The sequence below is a fragment of the Megachile rotundata genome, chromosome 3 (assembly GCF_050947335.1).
Source record: "Megachile rotundata isolate GNS110a chromosome 3, iyMegRotu1, whole genome shotgun sequence".
NCBI classification, from domain to species: Eukaryota; Metazoa; Arthropoda; class Insecta; order Hymenoptera; family Megachilidae; genus Megachile; species Megachile rotundata.
Window position 1 is genome coordinate 3573317 of NC_134985.1, and position 17834 is coordinate 3591150.

At 32.6% G+C, this 17834-nt stretch overlaps 1 protein-coding gene across 10 annotated transcripts in view; it reads right to left on the reverse strand.

The window, feature by feature from the left end:
- LOC100880577 (uncharacterized) overlaps positions 1-17834 on the reverse strand; it is a 789502-nt gene that overhangs the window by 419245 nt on the left and 352423 nt on the right. The gene's annotated exons all lie outside the window — the stretch shown is intronic.

Here is a 17834-nt window from a genome sequence, read left to right on the forward strand (position 1 = left end):
TGGACTCGTTGGTAAGAAATTCTAGTATATCCGTGCCTTAGATGTGACGATATTGTTTAGAGATGGACGGTAACGTTATACATATGTGTAAGCAGAGGAAAGCTCGTCGAGTACTAGCGAGAAGCCGGTCTCAATGTTGTGCACCATCTAGTGGTGACGAGCGTAGGAATGAGTCGTCACAGTAACATTTCTATGCTTGTACTTTGGTAATGCAAACGCCGATATTGCTGCAGAAATTCAAAATGATTCCTTATAAGATTTTAAATCGCTTACGTGTATTTTACTTACACTAAATCCACGATCTCATAAACAAGCGAGGATAAGTATTAATAATTTTGAAATTCTGAAGGGATCGTAAAATTTGGGCAATAATTTTGCGACATGTCGTTCTACTGACGATAGCGTATATTATCTTTTCAATGCCAAATTTCCAACGTTATGGTATATCGTCTCGTCGCTTTAAATTGTATTTAGAAGTTTGTTTTTAAATAGCCTTATTTCTGTTACTAATTACATAATCTTACATTAATTTTAACTATTTCATTCGTTTCTGCCAGGCTTCTATCGATAACAGTTCAATACCCCTTTGATCAACAAGTTTTTCGCAATAGCAATTAGTGGCTTAAACTCACACTTTAAATTTAAAAAAGTGGAAATAAATTGTGTTAAACTGTGGTACACCGTATTACACATGGAATGAAAATTTGCCAAGTTACGTACCAATTACGACAATTCTGCTCGATATATGATATTATCATTATTCTCAGTACTCGACTAACTCTTTTTACTAGGTTGGCTTGAGGGTAGTATGGTGGTAGGTTGAAAGATACCGTATTCTTGAAAGTTGTATTCAGTACATTCAGAGTTGTATTCTCAAAGCCTCTCTAACCCTTTTATTCGTAGATTTTCGCAAAGAACGATATTTTATCCATTTAAGTACATAAGTCCTGATCTACCATTATATACAGAAATCCTGATTTATTGGGTGGTGAAAGTCTCACAATATCGGCGGCTATGATATCCTAAAGTTCTTCGGTAACTCTATGACCCATTAAGTTAGTAGGTGTTCGACTTTTGTTCACTGACGAACTTGAAAGCGCCCGACATATTCTGCGATATCTTTAAAAATCCCGAACCAATAATGTACTGAAAAATTATCGGAAACGTATGGTTTACCTGTGAGCGTATTTCGTACATGTCATCATCTACATACATTTTGTGTGAAATATTCGACAAAACGTTATTTCTTTTTCACACACAAACATTGAATAACACACACGGAATATGATTACGTTAGTTAAATAAGTGCCATGTTTACACATTTGTAACGTCCCGCGGAACCTTTTCTTTTTGTACATTACCCACCAACTGGAATAATTCATTTATCGACAGTATTTGACAATTACCGACGGTACATTACGTACCTATTACCATATCTATCAAATTCGACAGTCGGTCGAATTAATATATATATATATTTTTTAAATATCTTATGATTTTGATTTAGAATAGGTAATATGTTTCACCAAATCAAATATTAAGTTAGAACGATTAAAACAAGACTCGTGTATTATTTTATTTTAATTCTAATAAATGTATAGTTTTGTATGAGAAATTTCCGTTACGATATGTGCCTACGTGCCACGATGCTCGCCCCGAAATTCTTGAGATCAGCGCTAATCCTAGAAAAGGATAGAGATACTATTTCTATTTACGGCATTATCAGACATTAAATTAATTAATTAACTAAATCAATTAATATACGCAGAATGAACCAATACTGTATTATTCATGGCCGGAACCAAAATTATTTCCATCAACTAAAAAGCTGTAAATCGGAATAGATTCGGCTCACGTAGAATTTGTGCGCGTTTCATTAAAAGGACAGAAAATGTATTTTTCGCTAAAACACCATTAGAGTATTATTTTAGTATCGAAACGATAGCCATTAATTGAAGAGCGACATTAAAAATATAATTAAATCATCCGATTTCACAATTAATGTATATTAACGAATTTATACGAAAATTTATATATTCTGACGTCACAGAAATTCCAGGAATTCGGCGAACCTGCGAGTATAAAAGGCCGAGCGAAATCCGTCTACAAGTAGAACAATTTTCGAAGTCGAACGCGTTAGAAGTCTCCTTGATAAATATAACCGGAACAATTTTCGCTGTCAAAAAAGATTCTTAATACTTGAGTGGTAAATCGGGTATACACCATTCGGTTACTTGGTCGCTGGGTTGTTTTAGCAGCTGGTGAACAACAAGCTCCCCAATTAAGCGATCTGGTTTTGACTGTCGGTGTGCGTTCTGACAAAAAGGACCATGGACAATTAGTTGCCGAGTCAAATTATACAAGAGTAATTGTTCCGAGGAAATGCATTAACTTCAGACAAATTTTAGAAGTCGAATTAATAAAAGAATATTGTTCTGTCTCTAGCGTACTTTTCCGTAGTCGACTACACCGCGTTAGACAGTAGATAAAATCACTAATCTGTCTAATTTTGCGAAAGCGTATCTAAATACACTTAGAGAATCACACTTAGGTCGGATTCCTCGCTGCGGTAGACTATAACGCGCTAACATTATTAATTTTGTAAATTTTCATTTATATAAATCGAGAAACCGAATTACACTTAGGTAGGATTCATTATAAATTATAAACGTGTTAATCAAGTAAAATCTTGTCATTGCGATAGCTACGAACACGAGAATCGAATATATGTATATAAAGAATATCAAATTTAGTTAACATTACAAAAGCGAAGATAGCTTTATCAGAGATCAGACTTAGGTACGATTCAACATAAAGTCTTAACTAGCGAATTTCATTTTGTTAGATCCACAATTATCTTTAATTTGCTGAGTTCTATTATTTCTATTATTACTATTATATCAAAACTATTTAGTTCTTTGTTCTAATTGATCATTTATAATCTATATACTTTTCTTTATTTTGTTGTTATTGTTATTTGTTAGCTTCATTTTATCGTTTCATTGAATAAACCTAATTGTTGAAAGATATTGACCTGTGGATTTCACTCCTTAACCGTACACCACACGAATCCCACATTCTTTAGATTTAGTTATTTGCGAAAACGAGTCGTTCAGTGGGTAAAAGCCGCTCTTTACCTTCCTAGCGCTTGTAACTATCTGAACCTAGATTCCAGGGACGTTACACATTGCATTTCTTAGCTAAAACTGAAAAACGATGTGTTGTGTATGATTTTGATTGTGAATCAGTGTAGGTATTTGAGGACCTTGAAATTTGTGAATCTAGAATTATGGACATCTAGGATTTTGAGAATATAGGTATTTTGAAATGTTGGAGTTTGGAAATTTAAGGATTTAGAGGTCTAGAAATGTTGGTATCTATAGGTTTCGAAATGGAACGAAGAAAGTTTGATATTTGAAAATGTAAATATTTAGAAATTTGAAAATTTGAAAATTTAAAGACACGAAATTGCGAAGATTTAAAAACTTGAGTATTTGGGAATTTAGAAAAATAAAAATTTGGGAATTTAGAGATCGTCAAGTTCACACATACATATATTTTTATTCAAAGGAAATATACATTACACATACATTTACATAATAATTATTCAGAAAACAATTATTACACTTTACTGCAATACACTATAATAAGGTATCGAATTTGAAGTTATTATGCATCAATACACGCTATTTCATTAGTTAATATAATTAAATTAAATTATCATTTTTTTTTATAGTTTATAGAAATAAAGACTAGTTTATACAAATAGGTTATACAATTAATATAAATATACACTTCAAAAAATACATAGTATTTCATAAATATTTGTAACAACTTAATTTAAGCAAAGTTCGTGATTGAAACGTTCAAATTATAATGGTGTGTGAAATCAAGTACGAAATACTCGAAATCTCAGTTCCTAGTTGTCATCCCTTAATAATACTCCGGTTCCAATCTTCAACCCCTCAACTGCTTGCTTCCTTCTCGCTTATTTGTATCATTATCAACCGGTATCTGTTTCCACCATTTCCGATGCTTCGTGCCATTCTTCGTCTCGAGGTAGCAGAAACGACAAACGCATCATTATGTGAAATTGCGAGAAATCTGCAAACTACGACGTTTTCGAGGACCACAGAAGCTCTACCGTGTCTCCGCATCTCGTGAATCATGAATGTCCTCGATGAAGGAGGTGCACCCATCTCTATGTTAGGTGTCTATCGGATTCTTTCCGACGTCATTCAAAATCTAGAACCCCATTTAAATTCATAAGTGACGCAGCTTGAGAACCTTAGTTGCTCGCCGATGAACCGTGAACTGCATTAGCGATTCATGGTGTACTTTAAGAGGGTCTTGGTAAAAATATAATGTAACCACCGGAAAGGTTCCCGCAGCGATCAGTCTTTCTTTCTACAGCGCTCTTTTGTATACTTGTTACTATGTAATCGTTCCATCTTCGTAAACACGAATTATTTGAATTCGAAATTTGAATCTGGTGAAATATATTACAACTGTATCGATTATATAATCTACATAACATTTCTAGCATTTTGATAATAATTCCCTATTCCCTTGCCTATGTAAAATAATGTACTTATATAAACATAATATATTATAAATATTTTTATTTTATGTACAAATTTTTCGTATGCATAAACAATCATGTACCGTAGGTTGCTATGTAATTAAAAACTTACTCTAATTGAAAGAACTCAATTTTAACCCTGATTTTTGTGTATATTTTTTTATTCAGACTCTTGTGAATTTCTTAATGAAGGTTTTTTCTTTGTAATACTTGAAATTTAAGAAACATCCAAACATTTTCAATAGCATTAAAATCTAGTAAGTTTCCATGTCAAAGTAAGATAAATGTTATTCAACACTACACTACAATAAAAATTAATTTGTTATTGTTAGTCTTCAAAGAATTAAACATGATCTTATTATATTACAGATAATATTCCTAATATACATAACACGATGTACAGAGGTTCCAGTGTTGTGTCATAAATTATTGTATTTATATTGTACTGATACTTGCAAATTAAGTAAACTTCGAAATCAGTTTCGTGTTGCAGACGATAATTCTTCAATTTAAATAACGCAAGTTACAATCGAACAAATCAATTTTTATCAATGAAGAACACAACAAACTATTGCAAGTTTTGACGTTATCGGTTCAATAGGGATGGAAGCAATTACTTGAAAGCAAAAGAATCACACAGTAGTCAGAAAAAATTAAGTTCAGCCATTATAGTAATCAACGGGAACGTTGATATTTAAATTAAGAGACTCCTTGGAGACACTTCACTTTCATTCCAGTCCTCTGTGTACGAAAGTAATTTCTACTTAATTTAATGATTGAATTCAATTATGTTGCATGGTAAACTCCCATTTATCTCGATTCAATGAAAATAATTTAAATCGTTAATTCGTGACAAATACGTGTTTATTTGTTGTTTTTCAAGCTGAAAGAGTTTTATATATCTATTGAAGGTACTAGTAGATATATCCGTGTTAATTTTTTGTACCCTTACCTTCTTCGTTCTTTTACTTTTTTCTTAAGGTGTGACTAGACTGGGCAAGTAGCCAGACAAGTGGGTAGACAAGTAGCTAGGAGTGGAAACTTGAGTATTGGTAGCCGTTGGGACATCAATTTTGACAAAACGTTTCTTAAAGAAAATGTATCGTCGAAATCTTTCCAACATGGAGAAATTTCGTGTTTCAAAATAATGTATGAAGTTGATTGAGGAGGAGGGTAAATAAAAAATTAGTTAGACCGAATTAAGCTTGAAAAATCATAATAATTTATTGGCTCGAATGATTCGATTTAGGGGAAAAAGCTTTGCGGCATAAAAAATCCCTTGCAATATATATTTGTTCGTTATTGAACGGTGAATGTGTGAGCAATTATGTATAAGTTGTGTATGTTGTTGAGTATGGTCGTTAATTGATTTGAGAAGCACAGGGTCTCGCTTAATGTTGTTACGATTCGTGTTATAATCTACATTGTGTAGGACTGTTCACGACAATCTATTGGAGAAGTGCAGAATCTCGAATAGGGTTATGATTTGTATTGGAGTGCACCCTGCATTGAATATTTTACATTACTCGCGGCCGAACAGAAAAGATAAGTCAATCAATATTTGATTGCTTTTACCAGTACTCATTTTTTGAAAAAATATTTGACATTTAATTTCTCTTTGATTTCTAGAAATACTAAATCACTTAAGTATATTGCAACAACTGTAATAATGAAGGTGGACATTTATTGAATTAAGTCTTTCGTGAATGTATATTCCCTCCTCGTGATCAATAAATCTTTTTTTTCTACTTTCCTGTTTCTCTCTTGCTTTAACTTCTTTGTATTAATATTTTGTTTCTCTTACTTTCTTTGTTTTATATCATTTTTGATACATATACATATAGCATAACTTATGCTGTAGGAACAAGAAAAATGCAAAACAATAAACATTTTGACATGACAAACACTACACGAAGACATATACAGGTTGTTCCAGGATGTGATGCCTAAATATAGTTAATTCGTATATGTTGAAATACGAAAGAAATGTTATTACGATGTAATAAAAAACAGATCAAAGATATTTACGATTACTCTATTTATACAAGAAGAAACTAATGTTCAATCTCAATGTCCACCAGTTTTGCAAACACGATAGTAACGTCAGTCGAAAATGAATTTTATTTCTTTCGAAATTCGTAAATAATCATGGTATTTTAACCTAATAAGACTGGTACATGCCAACCTCAAATAGTAAACAGCTCATGCAGACAAAATAAGCGTAATACTGGTAATTTGTTTCTGTATAGCATCTCATTTGCCGTCAGTTTGTTTGCCTTATTTTATATTACCGTCATCATTTTTTCATAAAGTTTTAGGAGACATATGTTTACATCAAATTTCTTTCTTATTTAAACCTATAGAATATAGCACAAAAATCGTCAAAAACTGAGACAACCTCTATATTATAACATCATTTTACTCCCTATTGGAAATAGGCGGTGAGATAAAGTAATGATACTCAATTATATTTTAACAGAAACTTTAATTTAACTTTTGAAGCTCGGAAAGGTACGTCTTTACTAGTCAACGAAAACCGTAAGAATAAGAAAACTCGTAGAAGGAAAAATCCGTTACGAGTCTATGTATAGACCCTATGGGTCCTATGGTGAAAAACAAACATCTGCAACCTCTTGAGTCGAAACTCCAACGTTAGTGAAAGTTTATGACCCGATAATTTTTGCTGAAGGCAACACTTATTGTGTTGAATAAATCCAACACTCCCCTCACATTACCTGAGAAATATACTACTGTTGCGTTCCGAATAGAAAATTTCTCATAAATTTCCCTTGTATTTTTTTTTTCATCGATCGGATGCGGACGATAATGCGTACAGCATTTTGTGAACACCTCAACTGGACGGAACAATGATCTTTGATGTTTTTAAGATAAGTTATCATTTGGCGAACAATCTAAGATTGTTAATATAACATTCCTTTCTCGGAGTGAACATGATCCAACTATCAAATTTTAAAGCAATTTATTTCTTCGAAGCGACAACCATGAACTAAATGCGCGCTCATGTGGTCCGATAACACCATGGGAATAAAAGAAGGTATTTGGCTTAAAAGAAAAGGATAAAATTGAAAAGGAGAGGAAGAGCACGCATGCACCCACCATCCATCTGATTAGCGAATCACGGTCACTTATGCATCAGCCTCGCAGATTAATTCGTTAGGTGCACAGAAACGCAAGGTAAACAATTTCGGACTAGGCCTACTATGGTTTCCTCCGAGAGCGGAAAGTGGCGACACTCTCCGGCGTACAATCGCGAGATGCATGCCAAACATCATGTTTCAAGATAGAGTTTTGTTCGCGCTTTCGAGAAGTTAACAAGCTAAGCAAATGAGACTTTATCGTCACGTATAAAAAATCATATAGCTAACCATTTTATTGTTCTTTTTTTGATAGTCTTAAATTTAACTTGTTTCATTTCCTATTCAATTATTTTTACATACATAGTTTATTTTAAATCAGTCAAGTATAACAAAATGAAAGGTGCGTGCGTGTTCTTCCTCATCCGCAGGTATAGGTACAACTGATTCAACTGACTGAATACTAATCGATAGAAGGCAATCCTGATTTCATCAAATCTAAACAAAATTTCAAATCATACAAATTTTGGCTAGATAGTAACTCATATTGTATGGGAAAGTCCTTTCCTCCTGCGCCTCCAGACATGTCCTAAATTGTATAACTTTTACACATTTCATTTCTATTTTTAACTGACTTCGAAAAAGGAGGAGGTTACTCAATTCGATCAGTATATATATATTTTTTTTTCTATGTATGTTCGCCGATTACGCCTAGCTGGATGGACCGATCGGAATGAAACCTTTTGCATCTGGTAGGTTCTGACTCCCCATTGGTACCATTATCAAAAAATTTTTCATTTTTTAATTGCAAAGTATTGTTATGTTAATTGAAATCTGTAAAACCGAATAATTAATTTGATTGTGCGGCACATATTCTCTAAGTCGGTAAAGTTATATTTTAATTCATTAATAACCATATTGTAACACATCATATTCTTTTTCCTCTTTTTATACAATATATTTAGAGTTTATAACAAATTTCCTTTCTTTTCTTTAATTACCTTCCTTTTTGTACTATTTATTGAGCGATCTAGTGAAAGGACCCATATGGGACTAGAGCAACCTAGCATACGGGCCTTTTCACGAATCCAGAAATTAAAAATATATTTACCATGTTCCTATACACCTAGTACGTTTAGGGACGCGCGTTATACTGTTATAATATGTACATTTGTCGACTACACTCACAGTACCATACACACAGTCTTAACATTTAAATCCATATATCTTCATGCACATCAACAGAAGAATATTTACTCATATTTTTCAAATTGCGTCCTGTTAGTTAGTAACATTATACAATCATTGTAAACTTAAAAACAGTAAAAGTTAATAAAGATATATAAACATGTATAATATATAAATATACCTATAAAGAAAACAAATAGAATATTACTACCACAGCTGTCACGATATGATACTAATTTAATATTTATGGAGATTACAGATTGAGATGTTAAATATTCCCCACATTTTCTTATTAGGAATTGGCCAAATATGGTTGGTTTATTTTTATTCTAGATTTATCAGAAAAGTTTTATCAAAACTAATGGTTGGGTGAATGTGATGTCTCCATATCAGATAAACTTCTCAATCTATTTATCATCTATATATAGTGAGCGGAAAATATGGAAACTCTATAACATTGCAAAAGGATTGCATTTTCGCTGAAAACACCATATAGAAAAGTTTGCGCATTCTGCGTAAAATTTTTTGTTTAGATACGACATTCGCCATATTTTTTATTTGGTCTCCAACAATACTTATGTTGGTTTTTTCGAATGAAATGCAATACTTCTGCTACAACATTAATGTCCGCAGATATAAAAAAACACGTGTCAAATGATTTTTGAAAAGCTACCACATATGTAAATTTCATTAAAATCCGCGTGTGACACCTTGATGATGTCCCTTGTCAGACAGACACGAGCACACACATATTGTTTCAACTTTCAAAGAAAGATTTACGATCGCAATTGTCGATCAGAGAAGAACAGTAATTCATGTGTGAAATTTCGTATTAAATGAAATTCATTTGGCTACTAGTATAAATTTGAACAATATGTGACTATTGTAACTGGAAAGCGCAGATTTGTTTCGATAATTGTTATTAAGCTTAATTTTTTATATCATAAAGTGAAATATCAATATTTACTTATTATCTATCCATTCGTGTCCGATTTTCCGAATCAGTTAAGTAATGGACGGGATTATAGATTTGTTGTATATTTCCGAATAGAACGTAACGAGAAACTTGGAATTCTATAAACTAAGTTGAACAATGTGTAACATTGTATATGAATAAGACAGAGGCTAGATTATATTGTACACCATTTACATCATAACATAGGTTCTTAACACGATGCAAACAGGATACTGTGTTCTTTAGATAAGATGCCTTGACTTTGAAACACGTATTCACTGTTGAAAGTCGTGTAACGAACAAGAAGAAACTTTCGTAATACTTTTAATTATTTCTTAAGAAAGTTTCGGTCAAAGGAAACCGGACAAGGTAGAATTATGCTAGAAAATAAACTCTGCGAAGAGAGTAAAAAGTATTTTGCATTTTACCATAGCAGTTTCAATAAAGCAACTGTTATTAAAACCTTTGGTTGTACTAAAATTGTTTATACAACGGTTCAGAAACTTAAAAACATATGTTTTCACTATTAAGTTCTTTTTTAAAATGAACGATACGAGCGACTACTCTCAAATTAACGAACAACAACTACTTATAATATTTGCAAATGATATACTGATGAATAAAAACTTCAGTATAAATAAAGTTTCATAATGTTGTAAATCCTATAAAGTTATGTAATGGATTATTATACAGGGTGTTCGGCTACTGGTGGGCATAATTTTAGAGGGTAGTAGCTGGGGTGATTCTGAACAACTTTTTCCTTTACCAAAATGCTGGTTAAAGCTTAGTTTTTGAATTATTAATGAAAAACACTGACCAATCAGAGCGCGAGAATAGCGCGCGCTCAGATGCGAGAGCGACGGATGCAAGCGTGACGGTTGACCCAGGTCGTGAACAAACAAATCGCGCGATATCGGTAACATAGTTACCATCATCGGTAATACGTCAGCCGGTAAGTAGTTATAAAATTCACAACTATTAATAAGTATGAATTTATTAACGAAACTAATTGTATGGATTAAGCGAAAATAAAGGTAAAGATCAAGCGCAGTTTTTTTAGATAATTAAAAAAATGACTATTTGTTTAACGACATAAAATTAAAGAATTCTCGGACGCTTACCTCATGAGTGAATTTACGATGCGAGAATTCTTCATTAATTTTGATGTATATCGTCGTATGACAAGAAACCTACTTACTCGCTAAAATCCACAAGAGTATATCAATACCCGCTTTATGGAATTGTCAAATAAAAAGGGCTGTCATATTTGATGTTTTCCGTATAATAATAGTACAATTTTCGGAACCCACACTAAACAAACACACAATCACACAAGGGCCACGATTGTCCAGTCCTTAGTATCGAAACGTTAAAAATATCCACCTTTTTTACACATCAATTCGTTTACGAAAGTTCCTCACTATGACACATGACACATTATGCGCGATGAGTAATTCAAAGAAAAGAATCAGTTATTGCAAGATGTATTATTGCGATCGCACAACACGTATTACCGACAATATTAAATCTACTTTATTTATTTTTATGAGTCGAAAAATTTATCTCTACGTCACGAATTACTTTTACCGAATATGCACAGATGCGTATTTTGACCGAACGTTTTACAATAGTCTCAGAATGAACAAACATCAACAAAAGAAAAGCGAAACAGTGACCCCCTCTCAACGGGAAAAAGATTCCACAATAACCTAAGAAGCTCGCTCGTCGAGAAATGTAACATGATCAGCTTGAGGGGGGGGGTATAGCGGGAAAACAATACCAATGCAAGTTCTTTGTTTCTAAAATTCTGTACAAAACGTCAGTTGGTTGTCGATAATCGAACGGGTGCGCTTAGAAGAGAATGGTGCACATTTCAAACATTATAGTAAATTTAATATTATCGATACGTGTTGTGCGATCGAAATAATACAACTTGCAATAACTGATTCTTTTCTTTGAATTACTCATCGCGCATAATGTGTCATGTGTCATGGTGAGGAACTTTCGTAAACGAATTGATGTGTAAAAAAGGTGGATATTTTTAACGTTTTGATACTAAGGACTGGACAATCGTGGCCCTTGTGTGATTGTGTGTTTGTTTAGTGTGGGTTCCGAAAATTGTACTATTATTATACGGAAAACATCAAATATGACAGCCCTTTTTATTTGACAATTCCATAAAGCGGGTATTGATATACTCTTGTGGATTTTAGCGAGTAAGTAGGTTTCTTGTCATACGACGATATACATCAAAATTAATGAAGAATTCTCGCATCGTAAATTCACTCATGAGGTAAGCGTCCGAGAATTCTTTAATTTTATGTCGTTAAACAAATAGTCATTTTTTTAATTATCTAAAGAAACTGCGCTTGATCTTTACCTTTATTTTCGCTTAATCCATACAATTAGTTTCGTTAATAAATTCATACTTATTAATAGTTGTGAATTTTATAACTACTTACCGGCTGACGTATTACCGATGATGGTAACTATGTTACCGATATCGCGCGATTTGTTTGTTCACGACCTGGGTCAACCGTCACGCTTGCATCCGTCGCTCTCGCATCTGAGCGCGCGCTATTCTCGCGCTCTGATTGGTCAGTGTTTTTCATTAATAATTCAAAAACTAAGCTTTAACCAGCATTTTGGTAAAGGAAAAAGTTGTTCAGAATCACCCCAGCTACTACCCTCTAAAATTATGCCCACCAGTAGCCGAACACCCTGTATAATAATCCATTACATAACTTTATAGGATTTACAACATTATGAAACTTTATTTATACTGAAGTTTTTATTCATCAGTATATCATTTGCAAATATTATAAGTAGTTGTTGTTCGTTAATTTGAGAGTAGTCGCTCGTATCGTTCATTTTAAAAAAGAACTTAATAGTGAAAACATATGTTTTTAAGTTTCTGAACCGTTGTATAAACAATTTTAGTACAACCAAAGGTTTTAATAACAGTTGCTTTATTGAAACTGCTATGGTAAAATGCAAAATACTTTTTACTCTCTTCGCAGAGTTTATTTTCTAGCATAATTCTACCTTGTCCGGTTTCCTTTGACCGAAACTTTCTTAAGAAATAATTAAAAGTATTACGAAAGTTTCTTCTTGTTCGTTACACGACTTTCAACAGTGAATACGTGTTTCAAAGTCAAGGCATCTTATCTAAAGAACACAGTATCCTGTTTGCATCGTGTTAAGAACCTATGTTATGATGTAAATGGTGTACAATATAATCTAGCCTCTGTTTTATTCATATACAGTGTGTTACCTGTAACGCTACTCACGATTTTTCTCCCACTTGCAGCCACCTTACGAAAAAAAGTTTACAATAAAATTTGCAGGGTATGAAGTGCACAATAGATATTAGTAAAGCAAATATTGAAAACAGTTTGTTCTCTTGGCAAAGTCAAGGTCACCTTGGGTTTCTTAAATAGGAACATATATTTTTTTTTATTCATAGCTTTAGAGGACATCGAGACGAATTCGAAACATATATTACATTATATTTTTATTAACATATTACTCGATTATGCAGATCTTCCTTCTTAGTTAAGGGATATAGCTTGTAAGTGTAAAAAATGATGACTGAATCTTGCACTCATTATCAAGGATGTGAATTATATAAATTTTATAATTGTACGTATTTGTGAAATTAGCATAATCAACTTACCTCTGGATGATTTCGATAATATGTTCATCATTTTATACTACAGATATTTATAAAATTATTTTTTATGTATTAAATATGCACTTTCGCCTAACATGATAACACACGCGTGCTATTTTTATTTTATAGCTATCGATACATAAATGTCACGGCATGGAATTAAATCGTCTTCGTTAAGAAGAGTGAGAAAAAAAAATGGAAAAATTCCGAAAGCAAAATAATTATATTCACAAATTGAGAGAACATACTTCAATAAAAAAGAGGATATATGAATTAAATAATTTATACAACTACAACTAACTTTGTTCATATTTACTATAATCATTGTTTTTGATAATAATGTAGATAACCGATTAGTTATATTTTGTACAAAATTGTACTATTTTACTGAAATGGGTATTTTTAATTATAAAATATCTCATTTACAAAATTGCTTGTATATTTTAATAATTTCTATTATCTAGTTGGTCTAAAAATTAAATTTATATTAAATAATCCATTGTATATATTTATTGCTTTATTCTTTTATAAAATTCAAATACATATATATATTTCGCTGTTATTTTTGTCTTACGTGAGTAACATATACGCTTGGATAACACAAAAATCTCTTACAAGTAAACCTACCCAAGTGTCACTCTCCGATATTTATGAAATTTGGATATGTTATAGTACGTGGAAAATTAGGAGACATGTATTTTTTTTATCTGCGGTAAAACATATTTAGGGAATGAAACAACCCCCCAAAGTGTGAGGGTAAAATGGAAAAATTGCGATATTTTCGAGATCAGTCAAGCAATTTTTAAGTGTAAGGTGAATCAAGCGTGCTAAGAACATATTATATATTGTTTATAACAAAATTGTTTGAACAATATAGCTTAAAAATGAAATTTTTTAAAATTTGATGACAGCATTCATTGTATGCAAAAAATGTCTATGGAAACATACCAAGTAGGTTTTCGAGTTTTCGTCCGCCATAATGGATCCGTTATATTGAATTTTGATTTCAGATTTCTATTCAGTAGCATAAAAAACCGATATAATAAAAAGATCGAACAGTTTAGAGATACAGTTTTGCGAAGTGTTTCATGCGTACTGCCAAACGAGCGCGGTAATTTAGGAGTTATTTACGTCCCAAATATTTATGTAAAAAAAAAAAAAAACAAATACGTGTTCCCTAATTAACTTTCCTCTTGAAGTTTTAATAGATTTTATTTCAATCAGATCAAAACTGATTTTTTTGCAGCAAGAAATTGGTCGCTTTAGAGTACTTCACCCCCTAATTTTCACTCCCCTTCCAACATACCTAGGCCAATTTTTGTCTTCTATCGAAAGATACTTTCATACCAAAAATCATCAAAATTACTTCACTGATCTCGAAAATATCGCAATTTTTCCATTTTACCCTCACACTTTGGGGGGTTATTTCATACCCTAAATATGTTTTACCGCAGATAAAAAAAATACCTGTCTCCTAATTTTCCATATACTATAACATATCCAAATTTCATAAAAATCGGAGAGTGACACTTGGGTAGGTTTACTTGTTAGCAATAAAACGATACAAATAACAATGTGCACGATTTGCAAAACAACTAATGTTCTAATTGTAAGAAAAAATTACAGAAAAGTTGTACTTAATATTAAAAAAATATTTTATTAGTAATGTTTAGATAGTTTCGTAACAGATCATACATATGTATGTTAGCGTCTATGCATTTTTGAGAATCGTTGGAGTCAATCAGCTGTTGCTATTTTGTCTTCGAACGATTTATGAATGGGAACGATGTTCATTATGAATCTGGCCATAGAGTGGGGAAGGCGAGGATGCAGAAAGAGTGAATGAAGTTCGGTATAATTACTATGAATCGAGCGTAAAAGAAAAGAATGATGTCGATGGTGTGTTGTTGTCGTTTACGTGCAGAAAGTCGTAAATGGTTCGGTCATTGATAAAAACAAGACAGTTCGAGACATCCGACGCCTTCTTGTAAGAGAACCAAAATTAACCATTTGGTGCTTACGCCAGAACCTCAATATTATTTAGTAATCTTATTTAACATGTATATGCTCCTTGAAATATCTTGCATATTTCTCAAGTATAAATATTACGTTTCTAAAAGGAACTTATACAAGTATTTCATGAAAATGTAAATTAATTTAATGACATTTAATTTAATTCAGTAAAATACAACAATTTAACGCAAAGTACAACCCAATCGTTGTTTAAATTACTATTAAAATGTATAATTAAAGTGATATAAAGATAAAAGTAATTTTCTTTATTGTGTTAAGAACGCATTAGGGATCCAGGTTTATGACATGACCATCGGTCCGTGGCTGAGACCAAGGTTTATGTTGAGCCATACGTCACTGTATTATAAATCATGTGACAAGTATTGAACAAAAAAATTTGCGTAGATATTACCTTTACTTGTCACATGGCAAAAAATAAAGAAAACTGTCAATCCCAATTTAACGCTCAAATTATTAAAAAGTCTGGAAGGGGAGTCTACAGAGATTCACTTCTTTTAATTTAGGTTTCTGACGATCAGAAGATTTTTAGCAGACACAGAAGTTAAGTGGTGTTCCGACCGTCGGACGTAGAGTTTTTTGGACTCTAAAGGGGCAATCCCTTAATAAATTCACGCGACGAAAAAAAATATACAGTCCACTCATCTCGAATATTATCGATCCTTCTCTCCATCAAAATTATTCGGGCGCGAACATATTGTAATATAAAATTAGTTAACATTTATATCTTTTGTTTAATCGAAATATATGCTGTCTTTTTAACATATTATCATTTAAAAATTCAACCTTGGAGCTCTCTCTATTTATTATGGCTGTTATGAAGGTTAGTGAGGACGGTTTCTTCCAGTGTATAACATTTTTGTGTCATTTGCTATAGTTTGACAAATTTTAATTTTTCTTCGCAAAATTCCAGATTCTTTCTTCCAGTGTATAACATTTATGTGTCATTTGCTATAGTTTGACAAATCTTAATTTTTCTTCGCATAAAATAATTTTCAGAAAAAAAATACACCGACTTCGAAATGCACTAAAAAGTATAAAATAATTTCTATTTCCTAATGAAGTAATTTCTATTTCATTCAATCATGCAATTACGTAACAGATATGAATGAAACCTATTTACTCGTTAGGTAGTATGTTAAATACATTTCAACCTTTTCAGAGGCGGCGCAAAATTAAAAGCTTTTCTTGAACATGTCAACCTTTGGACAGCCGAACATAGGCAACGCTTGTATAGCTATTTATTTTTCTATACATATAACTCGGCAGCACGCCGCGAAGTAGGTGTTAGTGCGTATAGAATGTAACTATGGTCTATCCAGCCCTTTGCGAACGGGACGGTTCGAAGTGAACCGTACCGTGGGGCCGAGCTCCTGCCGCGATAGTCATTAAAAATTGCCAGCGCATATTTCCGCTTAAACGCGGTTTTTGTTCATAGCATTTCAAGTCAAATTCTGGACATATTATATGTACATGCACAGATTTACGTGCATGCACACATGTACGCGTTTCTCGGCTCTATCAGTTGTTTTCGCAGAACGCATAGTTAAGTTTCTCGGCCATAGCCACGCATTTACGTGGGACACATACATATATGCGTTTCTCGGCTCAATCAACTGTTTTCGCCAAACGCATATATGAGTTCTTCGGCCAATTTGATTATTTACGCAGAACGCATATATGCGGCGGTAGTCCGCAAAGGGCTAGATTCATAGAGTATGCGTCGGAAAGACTCGATCGACGGAAGATAGAGCCCATCTGCCGCAAATTTGGTAATTCCCGCGTCGTGGGCTCACTTTATAGATTCTTAGATCCATGGCTTCCACATGCGAATGAAGTCAATTCAATTTCATTTATATCATAAACGTTGCGAAATGAAGATGCAGTCGTTACATTTACGTATATTACCAGATATATCTATAATGGTACGTATTCTTTCTCAGGATTTATTAATTTCCAATACGCCATACCACAATTACTGGTTATTGGCAGCAACGTTTACTGAAGTATTTTTAATTTTGCGCCGCCTCCGAAAAAGTTGAAATGTATTTAATATACTACCTAACGAGTAAATAGGTTTCATTCATATCTGTTACGTAATTGCATGATTGAATGAAATAGAAATTACTTCATTAGGAAATAGAAATTATTTTATACTTTTTAGTGCATTTCGAAGTCGGTGTATTTTTTTTCTGAAAATTATTTTATTTCACGCTTTTTAGTGGAATGGGGAGAATTGTATGGGATACTGTGAGACAGTTCTTCTGGGCTTTTTTTTTTGTCTGCGTAAATGCCATGAGCATAATTAAG